This window comes from Mesocricetus auratus, unplaced genomic scaffold (genome assembly GCF_017639785.1).
Source record: "Mesocricetus auratus isolate SY011 unplaced genomic scaffold, BCM_Maur_2.0 Super-Scaffold_4256, whole genome shotgun sequence".
In the NCBI taxonomy this organism is placed as follows: domain Eukaryota; kingdom Metazoa; phylum Chordata; class Mammalia; order Rodentia; family Cricetidae; genus Mesocricetus; species Mesocricetus auratus.
In genome coordinates, this window is record NW_024429182.1 from 97,092,467 (window position 1) to 97,105,995 (window position 13,529).

The following is a 13,529-nucleotide window of genomic DNA, read 5'->3' on the forward strand; positions in this document are numbered from 1 at the left end:
GTTAACAAAAGATTAAAGTGTTCCGTTGAATACTTCCTACCCCTCCCTAATTCCTGCACCTGACTTACGCTGACAAGCATTTGTGGAATGTAACTAATGACTGATGGAAAATTACAGCTTTGTCTTTACCGTATTTGGTGTATATTTGAGTTGAGACTTGATTGACATGCTTGTACCACCCCCTGAGGTTCTTCCTCTATAAGTTCCAGTGCGCCCCAAAAAATAAAGGCTCTTGATCAGCGAATGTTGTCTTGAGCCTGTTTCCTTTAACTTCTTGAAGATTACTTTTCAGATCGGATCTGCTCGTGAAGGCCCACCAAATTAGTAGCGACCCTCATCACCTCATCCCCACGGGTCGGGGGTCCCTTCCCGGGGGTCGCATCTAAACAGCGAGAAAATACTGAACATATGGATACCTAAAGAAGAGAGAATGGCCAGGCGTTGGTGGCGCACGCCTTTAATCCCAGCACTCGGGAGGCAGAGACAGGCGGATCTTTGTGAGTTCGAGACCAGCCTGGTCTATAAGAGCTAGTTCCAGGACAGCCTCCAAAGCCACAGAGAAACCCTGTCTCGAAAAACCAAAAATAAATAAATAAAAAGAAGAGAGAATGACTACTCAAAGACCATCAAACAAAGAAGGATCTAATGTTTGGTATCAATGCCTAATTCTCTTAATCTCATCCTTATAATATCTGTTTCCTTTTACTTCCTAATACTCTTTTGGTCCCAATTCATTTAAACCAACCCTGACTTTGGAGTTGGATTGGTTCTCCTCCTCTAAATCCAAGCATGTTGTTAAAATAAAATTCACTTTGAAGCTCAACTTTGTGGAAGGGATGGGTGGAGGCAAGAAACACATCAGAGGGTTTTCACTTTCCCCTACCCAGTCTAATGATGCATCAGATGTCTGAATTTCTGCTATTTGAATATAGTGTGTAAATACTGCCTGGTGAGGGGTGTCTGCCACCCACCCATCCCTCGCTCTTTGGCCGAGGTGGTCAGTGCAGGAACACAGCAGTGAATTTTGGTCTTTTTCCTGCTTTGATCTCCCATGGTGTCTCTCCCTTTAAGTCCATTCAGTGTCTCCAAATGTTGTGTGTGTGTGTGTGTGTGTGTGTGTGTGTGTGTGTGTGTGTGTGCACATGTGTATGTTTTCCAGGGCGCCTGATCCAGGGCTTTGGACATGCCAGGCCACATTCTACTTCTGAGCTATATCCCTGCCCCTCCTCTACCCTCTACCCTTCTGGTGTTTTGGAAGTTTCACAGACATCTGCCTTCGTGGAGCCTGGAGATTTTCTCCAAGGGGCCATTTTGAAAGCCTGCAGAGGGTAGAAGAGTGTGGCCTAATGAGTAGCCAGGAGAGAGGATGGTTAGTGGGCAGAAGTTTTGCTTTGGCTCCTCCTGTTTTTCTCTTGTTTCAGAACAAAGCCAGAGTCTTGTGTATGGTAGGCCAGTGCAGTACCCCAGCTCTCTGTCCCCAACTCTAACACTTTTTTTTTTGTTTTTCTGTTTTGTTTTGTTTGATTTGGTTTATTTTTGTTCGTTTGTTTTGGGTTTTTGTTTTGTTTTGTTTTGTTTTTTCAAAATGGGGTTTCTCTGTATTGCTTTGGAGGCTGTCCTGGAACTCACTCTGTAGACCAGGCTGGCCTTGAACTCACAGAGATCTGCCTGCCGAGGTCTGAGATTAAAGGTGTGCGCCACCAATGCCCAGCTTCTCTAACACTTCTTTAAACCAAATGCACAGAACAACTTTAAAGTTTGACTTACGTGTCAAGCACCCTCTTGCCACTTCATCCCACCCCACTGCTGCTGTATCTCATTTGAGCAGATCTGCATTCTTACCTACATAACTTTGAGGCAGCTTCTAGACTGCTATGAGGTCACCTTCTCCTTCCTCGCCCATTTCATAGCCTTAGCCACTATGGAATGATGCTGAAATCTCAAGTTTTTCCACCTGGAGGGAAGAAGAGAGAAGAGTTTCAGTTTATCCCATCCTGAGCAGTAGTCTTCCTTTTAAAGTGCTAGTCATTCCAGGCTGGGGAGATGGCTCAGCGGTTAAGAGCACTGGCTGCTCTTCCAGAGGTTAAGAGCACTGGCTGCTCTTCCAGAGATCTTGGGTTCAATTCCCAGCACCCACAAAGCCATCTCACAACTGTCTTTAACTCTAGTTCCAGGATATCCAACACCCTCATATGAACATAAATGCAGGCAAAAATACCAATACATATGAAATAAAAATAACTAAAAAAAAGTCAGTGTAACACAAGTAATAAAAACAGATGGGGTTCAAGCTGATGGTCAGATAAGCAAAGCAGCCAAGTCAGTAGTTCCACACAGGTTGAAACAATCCTGCCTTCAACATGGCTAGAAACTAATTGCTAGAGACCAAAATGCCCCAGACTGAATATCTGCTCCTATTTTATATACCACAAGTGCTGGTGTTAAAGGCGTGTGATCCCAGATGGTGAGATTGCCTTTGTGTGAGCTGTTTCTCTTTTAGACTGGATCAAATTCATGTAGCTCAGTGTGGCCTTGAACTAACAGAGACCCATCTGCCTGTCTCCTGAGTCCTGGGATTAAAGGTGTAGCCTGGCCCTATGATTATCTAGTATGGCTGCTGGGATTAACAGTGTGTTTCACCATTGCCTGGCTCTTTGGCTTGTGGCTAGCTTTGCATTCTGAACCCTCAGGCCAGTTTTAATAAATCATAAATAACATATTACCACAAGTCAGTACCGTGTGAAGATGCTGTGCTAGGGTGTGAATATGGGCATCACCCTAAACTCATGCTGGAGTCCATCGCCCAGCAATAGTATTGAGAGGTGGGGTATTTAGAAAGTAAGTGCGCTGCAGCTTTGTAGGTAGAATTAGTGCCTTTGTATGAGGGATTTGAAGTCAGACTGTGTGGCACAGGCCTACTATCCCAGCTCTTGTGAGATGTAGTCAATTTGTAGCTAGTTTTTCTCAAGTGGGGGATATAACTCAGTGGTAGAGTTCTTGCTTAGCATGTCTGAGGTCCTGGGTTAGATTCTCAGCACAGACAAGTAGACAGATAAGCAGACAGACAGATACAGAGACAGGGGATTTAAAAAATACTTGTAAAATAAAAATAAACTTGGGTTGGGGAATATTGCTAAGTGGTAGAGCACTTGCCTAGCATATGTGAGTCCCTAGCTTCAATTCCCAGAAGCACAAAAAGAAGTACGTAAACAAAAATTTGCTTCAAGATGATAATACCAGATTCTTGGTATTTTTAAAAACTCCAAACTCACATACAATACATCCAGATGTCACCAAGACTGACAACCATGACTAGAAAGAGGAAAACAAAACAAAACAAAAACGAGATACCTGGTATAGCAACCAACTCCTTTAATCTCAGCACTCATGAGGCAGAGGTAAGTGGATCTCTTAGTTCAAGGCTATCCTGTTCTACATAATGAGTTCCAGGACATCCAGGGCTACTTAATAAGACCCTATGGCAAACAAAAACCCCCATCCAACCCCCCCAAAACAAAACAGAACAGAACTTCAAACAACAAAACAAACCCACAAATAACAAGGATACATGAATGATGACATCCCATTTGATATTTTTTCTTTCCTTTTTGTTTTTGTTTGTTTTTTGAGACAGGGTTCTCTGTGTAGCTCTGGATGTCCTGGAACTCACTCCAATTGACCAGGTTGGCCTATGAACTGGGAGGTCCCCCGTCTCTGCCTCCTGAGTTCTGGAATTGTCATGTGCTGCTTCCAAACAGTACTCTGACTCTTTGATATACGTTAGAAACAGATCATAGACATCTGAAACAAAACTATACCTGTTGGGCAGTTTTACGTAGTACTATGAAGTCCAATGTCAAGACATCCAGATGCGGCATCTTTTTGGATTGTGTTGTTTTTCACTTTATAGTTGTACCATGGTATAATTAACTATGCATTCTGTTGCACACTGTACACACTTTTGGGGGGTGGAGGGTGCATCAGATATGTCCAAGTTGTTTCCCAAGATATTAAACCAGCTTGAACCCCATCACTATCAACAATGGACTCCATTTTTCCACACCCCATCAACTCTTCATTTACATTTCACGAGCTGGTGTTGGTAGTACCGGAAATCCCAGCCCTTGAGAGTCTGAGACAGGAGTTCTAGGCTAGCCAGGGCTATACAGCAAGATCCTGTCTCTAAAAAACAAAAAAGTAATACCCTGTTGCTAAAGATCCCACAAGCCTGGTCACAGGACATGCCACACTAGAACTAGACAGTAGCTTTCTCCCTGCTGGCTAACCTTCACAGTGTCAGAGGGTGAGATACATTGGTGCCTGTTGTCATTAAGTATTACTCAGCTGTGAACCTCACATGCTATACTACAGACATGTCTTACAAGATGTACGTACTGGTGCAACAGTAGCAGGTTTGTTAGAGATGCAACTGACATCTTTCTTGGTTCACAAGAAGGAATTCACATATAGTACTATAAACCTGGCTAAAATAGTGACTGTGGAACTATAGGCCCTATCAAGGAAGCTACAGCTGTTGTTTCGCTAAATGGGCATAATGTGTCCATCAAATCACCTTCAAAGTAAGTTTATTCCAATAACTTAATGTGGCTGTCATCTTAGAGAACCTGTAGTTTTCAGTAAACAGCAGTTAACGCAGACTCATAACTGGTTAAAGTGCTGAGGACAAGTGACTACTGAATATTCAGCCATAAATAGGACATCTACATCATCCTCTCCAAGATTCAGGAGGCTACATCATCCTCTCCAAGATTCAGGAGGCCATCATGAAACGGAGAGGAAAGAATGTAAGAGTAGGGGAAGAGGGTGGAGTGTTGTGGAATGCTGTCTTCTGGGCATGCCATGGCCAATACACTGTAGAACTCACGGCAGTTGTGCTACCTGTACAAGGTTGCAGCTGTCAACATCCTGTCATGCAGTGGATTGAGGCTCATAAAGCACCTCTCCTTTCTGAGAATCGAGAGGCTGTTCATGGTTGATGGAGAAGGAAGAGACATTTTCTTCAGTGGTGTAGCCACTCATAAGGTACCAATGCTCCAGTAAATAATCCCCTGTCTATTCTTCTATAAGCAAGCCTGATGAGACTCACTAGGAAACATGCACACACCATGATATCAAAGCAGAGTGGGGACTAGTTGGAAAAAGCAGGGTTCCGTGAGAGGGGGAGGGGAGGAGGATATGAAAGGTGAGTGGGGGAGGGGGTGGATATGATCAATATGTGCTCATATGATACATGTGTATGAAAATGTCAGCCGGGCATTGGTGGTACACGCCTTTAGTCCCAGCACTCAGGAGGCAGAGGCAGGCGGATTTCTGTGAGTTCGAGGCCAGCCTGGTCTACAGAGTGAGTTCCAGGACAGCCTCCAAAATAATACAGAGAAACCCTGTCTCGAAAACCAAAAAAAAAAAAAATGTCATAAGAGGGTTGTCGAGATGGCTCAACAGTTAGGAACACCTGATGCTACTGCAGAAGTACCAGGTTCAGTTCCAAGCACCCACATCAGGCAGCTCACAACTACCTATAATTTTAGTTCCAGGTGATCCAATGCTCTTTTCTGGCCTCTGAAGGCACTTGCATGTACACGGTGCACAGACATATAGGCATGTATATTAAGACACACATACAACACATAAAACAAAAATAAATCTTTAAAAATAAAATATAATGAATTTTATTATGTATAACTAGTATATGCCAATAAAAATAAAAGACAGAAATTTCCATTTTAACCATGTTAAGAGTCTATGTCACTGATAATCCGTACATCACAATAGTGTGCATACATCACGGCTACTTCTAAAGTGTCTTCATCATCCCAAGTAGAACTTTTGTTAAAATTAAGCAATAATTCTCCATTCTTTGATCCTCCTAGTGACCTCTATAGGTCTACTTTATGTCCTATGTTTAATATAAATGGAATCATAAAGTATCTGTTCTTCTTAAAGATTTATTTTTTCTCATATGTATGTCTGTGTCTGTGTGTATGTATGGTATGGGTGTGCAGGTGACCATGGAGAGTCAGATCCCCTGGAACTGGAGTTACAGGTGGTTGTGAGTTGCTCAGTGGATTCTGAGAACTGAACCTAGTCCTCTTGAAGAGCAACAAGTACTCTTAACCAGTGAGCCACCAATTCAGCCCTACTATCTGTTTTTAAAAATCTGACTTTGTTGTTGTTGTTGTTGTTGTTGTTGTTGTTTTGAGACAGGCTTTCTCTATGTAGCTTTGGAGCCCATCCTGGAACTCACTCTGTAGACCAGGCTGGTCTCGAACTCAGAGATCTGCCTGCCTCTGCCTCCCAAGTGCTGGAATTAAAGGCAAGCACTACCATTGCCCCGCTCCATATCTGACTTTGTTTTGTTGTTTTGTTTTGTTTTTTGAGACAGGGTTTCTCTGTGGCTTTGGAGCCTGTCATGGAACTCGAGCTGTAGACGAGACTGGTCTGGAACTCACAGAAGATCTACCTGCCTCTGCCTCCTGAGTGCTGGGACTTAAAGGCGTGTGCTACCAATGCCCGGTCATATCTGACTTTCTTTTTCTTTTTATATTATATATATATTTATTTATTTCCTTAATTATTTTTTATTACATTTTTTGAAAAGAGCTTGCTTCACATGTCAATCCCAGCTCCCTCTCCTTCCCCTCCTCCCCCACCCCCCAATCCTCCCCAGTCTCCCACCCCATCCCCACTTCCTTCCACATAGGGGATCTCCAAAGTCTGTCATTTCGCTCAGGGCAGGGTCCAGGCACTCCCCCCAAGAGTCCATGCTTAGAGATCATCCCTCTTTGTGTTATGGATACATGAAGCCCATTTGTATGCCAGGGAAAAATACTGATCCACTGCCCAGGGCCCCACAGGTTGCCCAGGCCTCCTCACCGACTCTCACACTCAGAGGGTCTGGATCAGTCCCACGCTGGCCTCCCAGCTGTTGGTCTGGGGTCCAAGAGCTCCCCCCTTGTTCAGGTCCATATCTAACTTTTTAATTATCATGTATTCCAGGTACACACATGATCTATCACAACTCCATTCTTTTGTTTTGTTTTGTTTTTGTTGGAGTTTCTTCCAGACAAAGTTTCTCTGTATAGCCCTGGCTGTCCTGGAACTCACTCTGAAGACCAGGCTGGCCTTGAACACACAGAGATCTACCTGCCTCTGCCTCCCAAGTCTTGGAATTAACTCAATACCACCTGGCTACAACTCCATTCTTTTAACAGCTGAATAATATGCTACTATGTGTCTGTGTCATACATTGTTTATCCATTTACCTGTTGGTTCTCCCTTTGTCTTAATAAAAAGGAAAGGTTTTAACTCTAACTCTAAAAAGTTAAAGGTTTTAACTATATACAATAAGAACAATTATCAGCAGGGCGTTGGTGGCACACGCCTTTAGTCCCAGCACTTGGGAGGCAGAGGCAGGCGGATCTCTGTGAGTTCGAGGCCAGCCTGGGCTACAGAGCGAGTTCCAGGACAGCCTCCAAAACAATACAGAGAAACCCTGTCTCGAAAAAAAAAAAAAACAACAACCCCCCCTCAAAAAAGAACAATTATTAAGTATTAATTACATTTATAATATCCAGTCCATTTGTATTTGGCAAATTCTAAGAAAATACTGTATTATCTATCTTATCTGGTGCGTTCAAAGTTTTGTTCCTAATTTACTTTGTATCATAGCTTGTATTACCAAAATAAAAATATCTTTTTTTTGACCTTAAAACATTTTCTTAGATAAACAACTTAAGCTTTGATGTCTCTTAACTTTATACACTTCCCATTTCTTTTATACTTTTGTTTTGAATTTGGCAACAAAGAAAATTGTAACTATAACTATCTTCAATTCTATCAGAGATCTGAGGATACAAATATTACTTGAGTAAACAGGAAGTACACAGCAAACAACTTCCAAAACTAAGAAATGACAGAGATATCTGGCTACAGGACAGTCACCCAAGGTTCCTCTGTAACACTGGGGCATTCATCTCTGGTATACAGGCCTAGAATATCTGACAGACCTTTCTGTGAAGCAGGAATTAAAAATATACTTTTATTTATTTTTTAAGATTTATTTCTTTTTATTTGCATTGGTGTTTTGCCTGCATGTATATCTGTGTGAGGGTGCCAGATCCCCTAGAACTTGAGTTACAGACAGTTATGAGCTGCCATGTAGGTACTGGGAATTGAACCCAGGTTCTCTGGAAAAGCAGCCAGTGCTCTTAACTGCTAAGCCAGTCAGGTGTTGGTGGCGCATGCCTTTAGTCCCAGCACTTGGGAGGCAGAGGCAGGCAGATCTCTGTGAGTTCAAGGCCAGCCTGGTCTACAGAATGAGTTCCAGGACAACCTCCAAAACAAGACAGAGAAACCCTGTCTCAATAAAAGCAAAAACAAAACCAGAACAACCCGCTAAGCCATCTCTCCAGCCCTGAAGCAGGAATTTTTGGAGGACTGCCTTGGCACAGTTTGGCAGTCACTTTCTTTTGTGTCCTGTTTGTTTGGACAAAAGACTGTTAGCAATCAAGACAAGGGCAGTTTCTTGCCCAGTGACTAACTTTTGCTACAACAAAAGCAAACTTCATACGCAGGTTCTTTGATGTCCATCATCATCTCTGAAGTAGATTGGTATTGCCAGGAGCAGACGTGCCTCATATTCATGAAAAGCCTTATGGTATTAAAATATCTTACATTTCATATTCTGTTACTCTCTGAAGTGTTTGAAGATCACTGTTTGTCTATCTAAAATATATGTTTGACCTTGAAACATGCCTACATGAATACAAGTTTGATCATTACAGGTGACTATTAACCTGCATTTCTTCATAATCCTAAATAGCTAATAATAATAACTTTCAAGGACTAGAAATTTACATTACAAGATCCACCTGTCTCTGTCTCTCAAGTGTTGGGGTTATACATATATATGTATGTATGTATATATATTTGTATAAGTATATATTCAATAATCTACCATTTATCCTATCATTTCTATACCCCCTTTTCTTTTCAGAACGATATCTCTGAATTAAATTCCTTTGTTCAACTTTTTTACTGACCACTACCAATAATAATTTGTAACCAACTCCCCAAATGATGGCAAACCCACCGAAAGACCAAAAACCACCCCAGAACCTCCTGGGAATGTGGGCATTGTGGTCTTTAGACTGCATTCTGTTGTCTGGGGATGTAGCACAAAAAATAAAATCCCAGAGACAGATATTGGGGTTTAAGTTTCAAGCTGAAGATCAAAAAAAAAAACAAAGCAGCCAAGCCAATAGATTTTACCTCTACCTCAGACTGAAAGGGCTGATCCTGTTCCCACAGACTGAAAGGGCTGATCCTGTCTCCACAAGCTCTCACCAAATCTCAGACTGCTGCCTCTCCTCAGCGTGACTGGAGAATGAATGCCAGCTATGAGACCCTGTTCCTTTCTTAAATACCTCTCATGAGTAATAGGATTAAAGGTGTGAGCTCTGTTACTCATTTAGACCGATTCAATCTGGGGTAGCCCTGACTAGCCTGGAACTCAGAGCTATCCATCTGCCTTTGTCTCCTGAGCCCTGGGATTAAAAGTATGTGCCACCACCACTGGTTTCTATGGCTGACTAGTATGGCTGCTTGGCTGCTTTGAGCTCTAGTGGCTTTAATAAATCATAAACAATATATCACTACATGGAGACATTGGCAACTTTGGGGGACACAGAAAATTGGGATGCAGGAGAAATAGCCACATCATTTATTTTCCAGTCTGTGTAATGGAAAAATGCAATGGTTATCTGAAGCCCTGGCTGGAGTAGTCTGTGACATCGGATCATTTCAGGCAGCAGCCTTCAAGGTGTTCTGGATACAGGGCTCTGAAGAAACTGCAACAGAGGCACTCTGAGATGCTGTGTCACCTGGGCTAGGGTTGCTACCTATGGTTAGTGGTAGCAATTAACCCTATCCCTCGCTGGGTGACACCTGGCCTAGCTCTGGCGAACTAGTACCTAGCCTAATCCATCCTCTGTTGACCTGATACCTTTTGTTCCCCTATGTGAACTTTGTTTGGGACTTTCCCAAGCATAGAGAGGCCCTTGCAAAACTCGGTTCAGGAAACCCGGAAAACTGTAGCACCTGATGGAGACTTTGCACTTGGCATTGTACTTTTTGCGAGCCTCATTCAAGTTGTTCTGAGTGTGTGGTAATCAACTGGCTGAAGCGTAAATACAGAGAAAAATAAAAATGCCCTAGGTGTAGGGAAAGTGCTTCAGTTCTCAAGGCTAGGGATGCCTGCAGCCACAAAAAGGCTAAGTTTTCTTTTGAGGGACCTGTATGAACCCACACCCACCCTGGTGTCTGGTCCCCTTGCTCTGAAAACACATAAACTTTCAAAGGTGACATACATATCTGCATTAACACTAGTATGGAATATGTGGTGTACACAAGCCAATTAAAGATGACTTTTTCTCTATGTCTGAGCAGGTAAAAGGCATCTGTCAACTTTATAAGTTCGATTGGACTGCAAAATCAAACTCTAATATAAATCTCTATCTATGCCATATGAAAGGATTCTGTAGTCAGCAAGACTTATAATGTCTCATCTCATCTCTGAGCTGTTCCCATGCAGAGGGATCCACTTACATGTCACCTGTCCTGTTGTCTTTCTTGGCTTCCTCCCCCATGTCTACAGCCAAGATACTTAGGAGGTCTCCCACAGTCAAATCTGATATCTATTAACATGGGAGGAATCCACAGTCTTATGGAAACAAAATCATAACCTCTTCCCCAACATAATACATTTTTTACTTCCTTTTTTTATTTTTAGAGACAGGGTTTCTCTGTCTCTAGTTGGAACTAGCTCTTGTAGACCAAGCTGGTCTCGAATTCACAGAGATCTGCCTGCCTCTGCCTCCCGAGTGCTGGGACTAAAGGTGTGCTCCATCAACGCCCATCTTGACTTCCATTTTAAAGTTAAAGCATTCCCAAAGTATAAAGGTTGGTTTGATTCAGCAGTCCCTTGCATAATCCAGTGTCTCTCAGCAGCTATTGTCTGTTCATTACATTCAAAAAATTCAAAATTCACAAAGTACCATATAAGTCCAAACTCTCCGTGTTATAATATTTCCCATCCTTATGTGGCTTATTTTTTGTATTACCTTACTTCTTTTTCTTTTTTATGATTGTCTATATCCTTTTTCTTTTCTTTCTTAAGCTTATGCACATTGTTAAACACACTGTATCCTGTTTAGAGATTTTTTCCATCAGAACCTGCTTTACTATGTATCTGGAACCTTTTTTGTCTGCATGAGCAAAATCTTAAACCACTGGGCAGCTTAGCTCGCAGCTGGAGATGCATCTCTGTACTGCAGTCTGCACAAGAGACCGCAGGACTAGGAAGCTGCATTTGGCTCTGTTTTTGTGTGTTTGGAACCCTGTTTAAAAAGCCTTCACAGGTCTTATGTAGAAATACGCGGCCCCACATATGGTGACATTTGTAGTCAGTATTTTTTTTTGTCAGCACCCCAATAATGACATGTAGATTTATCATGAAACCAGCTGATAGCTTGACTTGTTTTTAACTAGCTCTTATAACTTAAATTGACCTATATCTTTTAATCTATGCTCTTTCATGTGGTTCAGTTACCTTTACTGTATTGCCCATGCTACTTCTTTCAAAGTCTCCTGGTACCTCTGCCCTTCTCCCCAATGTCCTCTGTGCCTGGAAATCCTGCCTAGCTATTGGCATTCAGCTTTTTATTAAACCAGTCAGAGTGACACATTTTCACAATGTACAAAGAAACTATTCCACAACAGTTGGTGGATAGTGCGTGTCTCTATGGTTGGATATTGTGAAAAATACTGCTATGAACTCAAGTATACAAATATCTGTCATTTCCCCACTTTGGAATTTTGTAGTATATAAGTAGGAATGGAATTGATAGGTCATGTGATGGTCATTGTTTAACTTTAAAAAACTTGTAGATAGCTTTCCCATTACTAGTTCCGTTATACTTTTATCAGCAAAGCATAAGAGTTCCAATTTCTCCCCACCTTTGCCAATATGTTCTTTTTTCTCCTGCTACTAGGATAGAACCCCAGCTTTGTGCATGCTAAGCAGTATTCCCTACCTCTGAGTTTTATCCCTAAATGTTTATTTTATTTGCTTTTTTTTTTTGAGACAGTGTCTCTTTCTTAGCCCAGGCTGCATTGGAACTCACTATTAAGCCCACAGTGGACTTGAACTCGTAATGTGTGCTTTACTTACATAAGTCTGTGCTTCATTTGCATGTTTGGTGCCGTCAGAAGTCAGATCAGGGTGTTGGATCCCCTGGGATAGAGTTACAGAGGGTTGTGAGCTGCCATGTGGGTGTTGGGAACCAGCCCCAGGTCCTTTGCAAGCACAACCAGTGTTGTTAACCACTGAGGCATTTCTCTAGCCCACAGATTCGAACTCTGGCAAGCCTTCTGCCTCAGCCTCTCAGGTGCTAGAATTACAAATATGTGCCTCCACATCCACCCTGTATTTTTGTTTGTTTGCCCAATTATGGGACCATGGCTTACTAAGTTGCTCAGGCTTATTTCCAAGGGATAGGCAGGGCTGCCTTCACTAACTGAGGCCTGCAGAACCCTCCTTGGCATGTCATGTTGTGAGGGTGGGCCAGTGAATCTTTCCTCCCCTCCTCCACTTCTTTTGGTTTTTCGAGACAGGGTCTTTCTGCGTAGCCTTGGCTGTCCTGGAACTCGCTTGTAGACCAGGCTGGCCTTGAACTCACAGAGATCTGCCTGCCTCTGCCACTCGAGTCTTGGGACTAAAGGTGTACGCTGCCACCGCCCAGCCAAATTGAGCTTTTCCAAATTTTACTACCAAATTGGTCTCTAAATCTTGCTCCTCCCAGACAATTCTGCCTCCAATCCTTCCAGCCCTGAAGCTCTGGACCTTGAACCCAGGCCCTCGCAGAAGCTAAGCAAGATCCTTACCACTGAGCCATTCCCACCCCCGGCCTGCATTGGTAATTTTTATGTCATCAAACCTGTTCATTTGTTCTTTCCAGGGCGTAAGTCCTTTTTCCCTCTCCCTTTGGCTAATGTGCTTGGTTGAACCCTCATAAACCCCACTCAACTGTCACCATCTGGCGACATTGGGGCTCTTTCAGGCAGTCTCTTCTGTTAGACTGCTTGTGCCTGGTGACTGCCTGTCCTTGTACGGCCCGGGAGGCAGGGTCTCCCCCTCCCTGCTTCCGTGGCGGCGAAAACCATCCTCAGCATCTGACACTGGTCCAGGCGCTGCGACGTTAAGGAACGCGACCCCGAGGCCCCGCCCCGGACGCGCCCACAGGCGTCAGGGAGGCTGCTTACCCCGGGCACAGAAACAAGCTCCTTCGAGGTAGAAATTTTTGGCCAGGCAGCAGCATCTGTCTCGAGGCTCCCAGATCGCCCCCCACGGACGCACTTGGTACCGCCTGGGGCTTCCCCGCCGCTGCCGCCCTGACGTCGAGGAGTCCCCGGGAGGCCCCGCCCCGCCCGCTCGGGCGCGAGCTGTGCGC

General features: G+C 43.4%; 1 long non-coding RNA gene across 1 annotated transcript; it reads right to left on the reverse strand.

Annotated features, from left to right (window-relative positions):
• Window positions 1–1,847: 1,847 nt before the first annotated feature.
• On the reverse strand, window positions 1,848–13,319 carry LOC121144334. The gene is made up of 3 exons (XR_005881673.1): window positions 13,017–13,319; window positions 12,251–12,313; window positions 1,848–1,954 (listed from the first exon to the last, which is right to left on the reverse strand). It is a non-coding gene; the product is annotated as an uncharacterized LOC121144334 (long non-coding RNA).
• Between the last annotated feature and the right edge of the window lie 210 nt (window positions 13,320–13,529).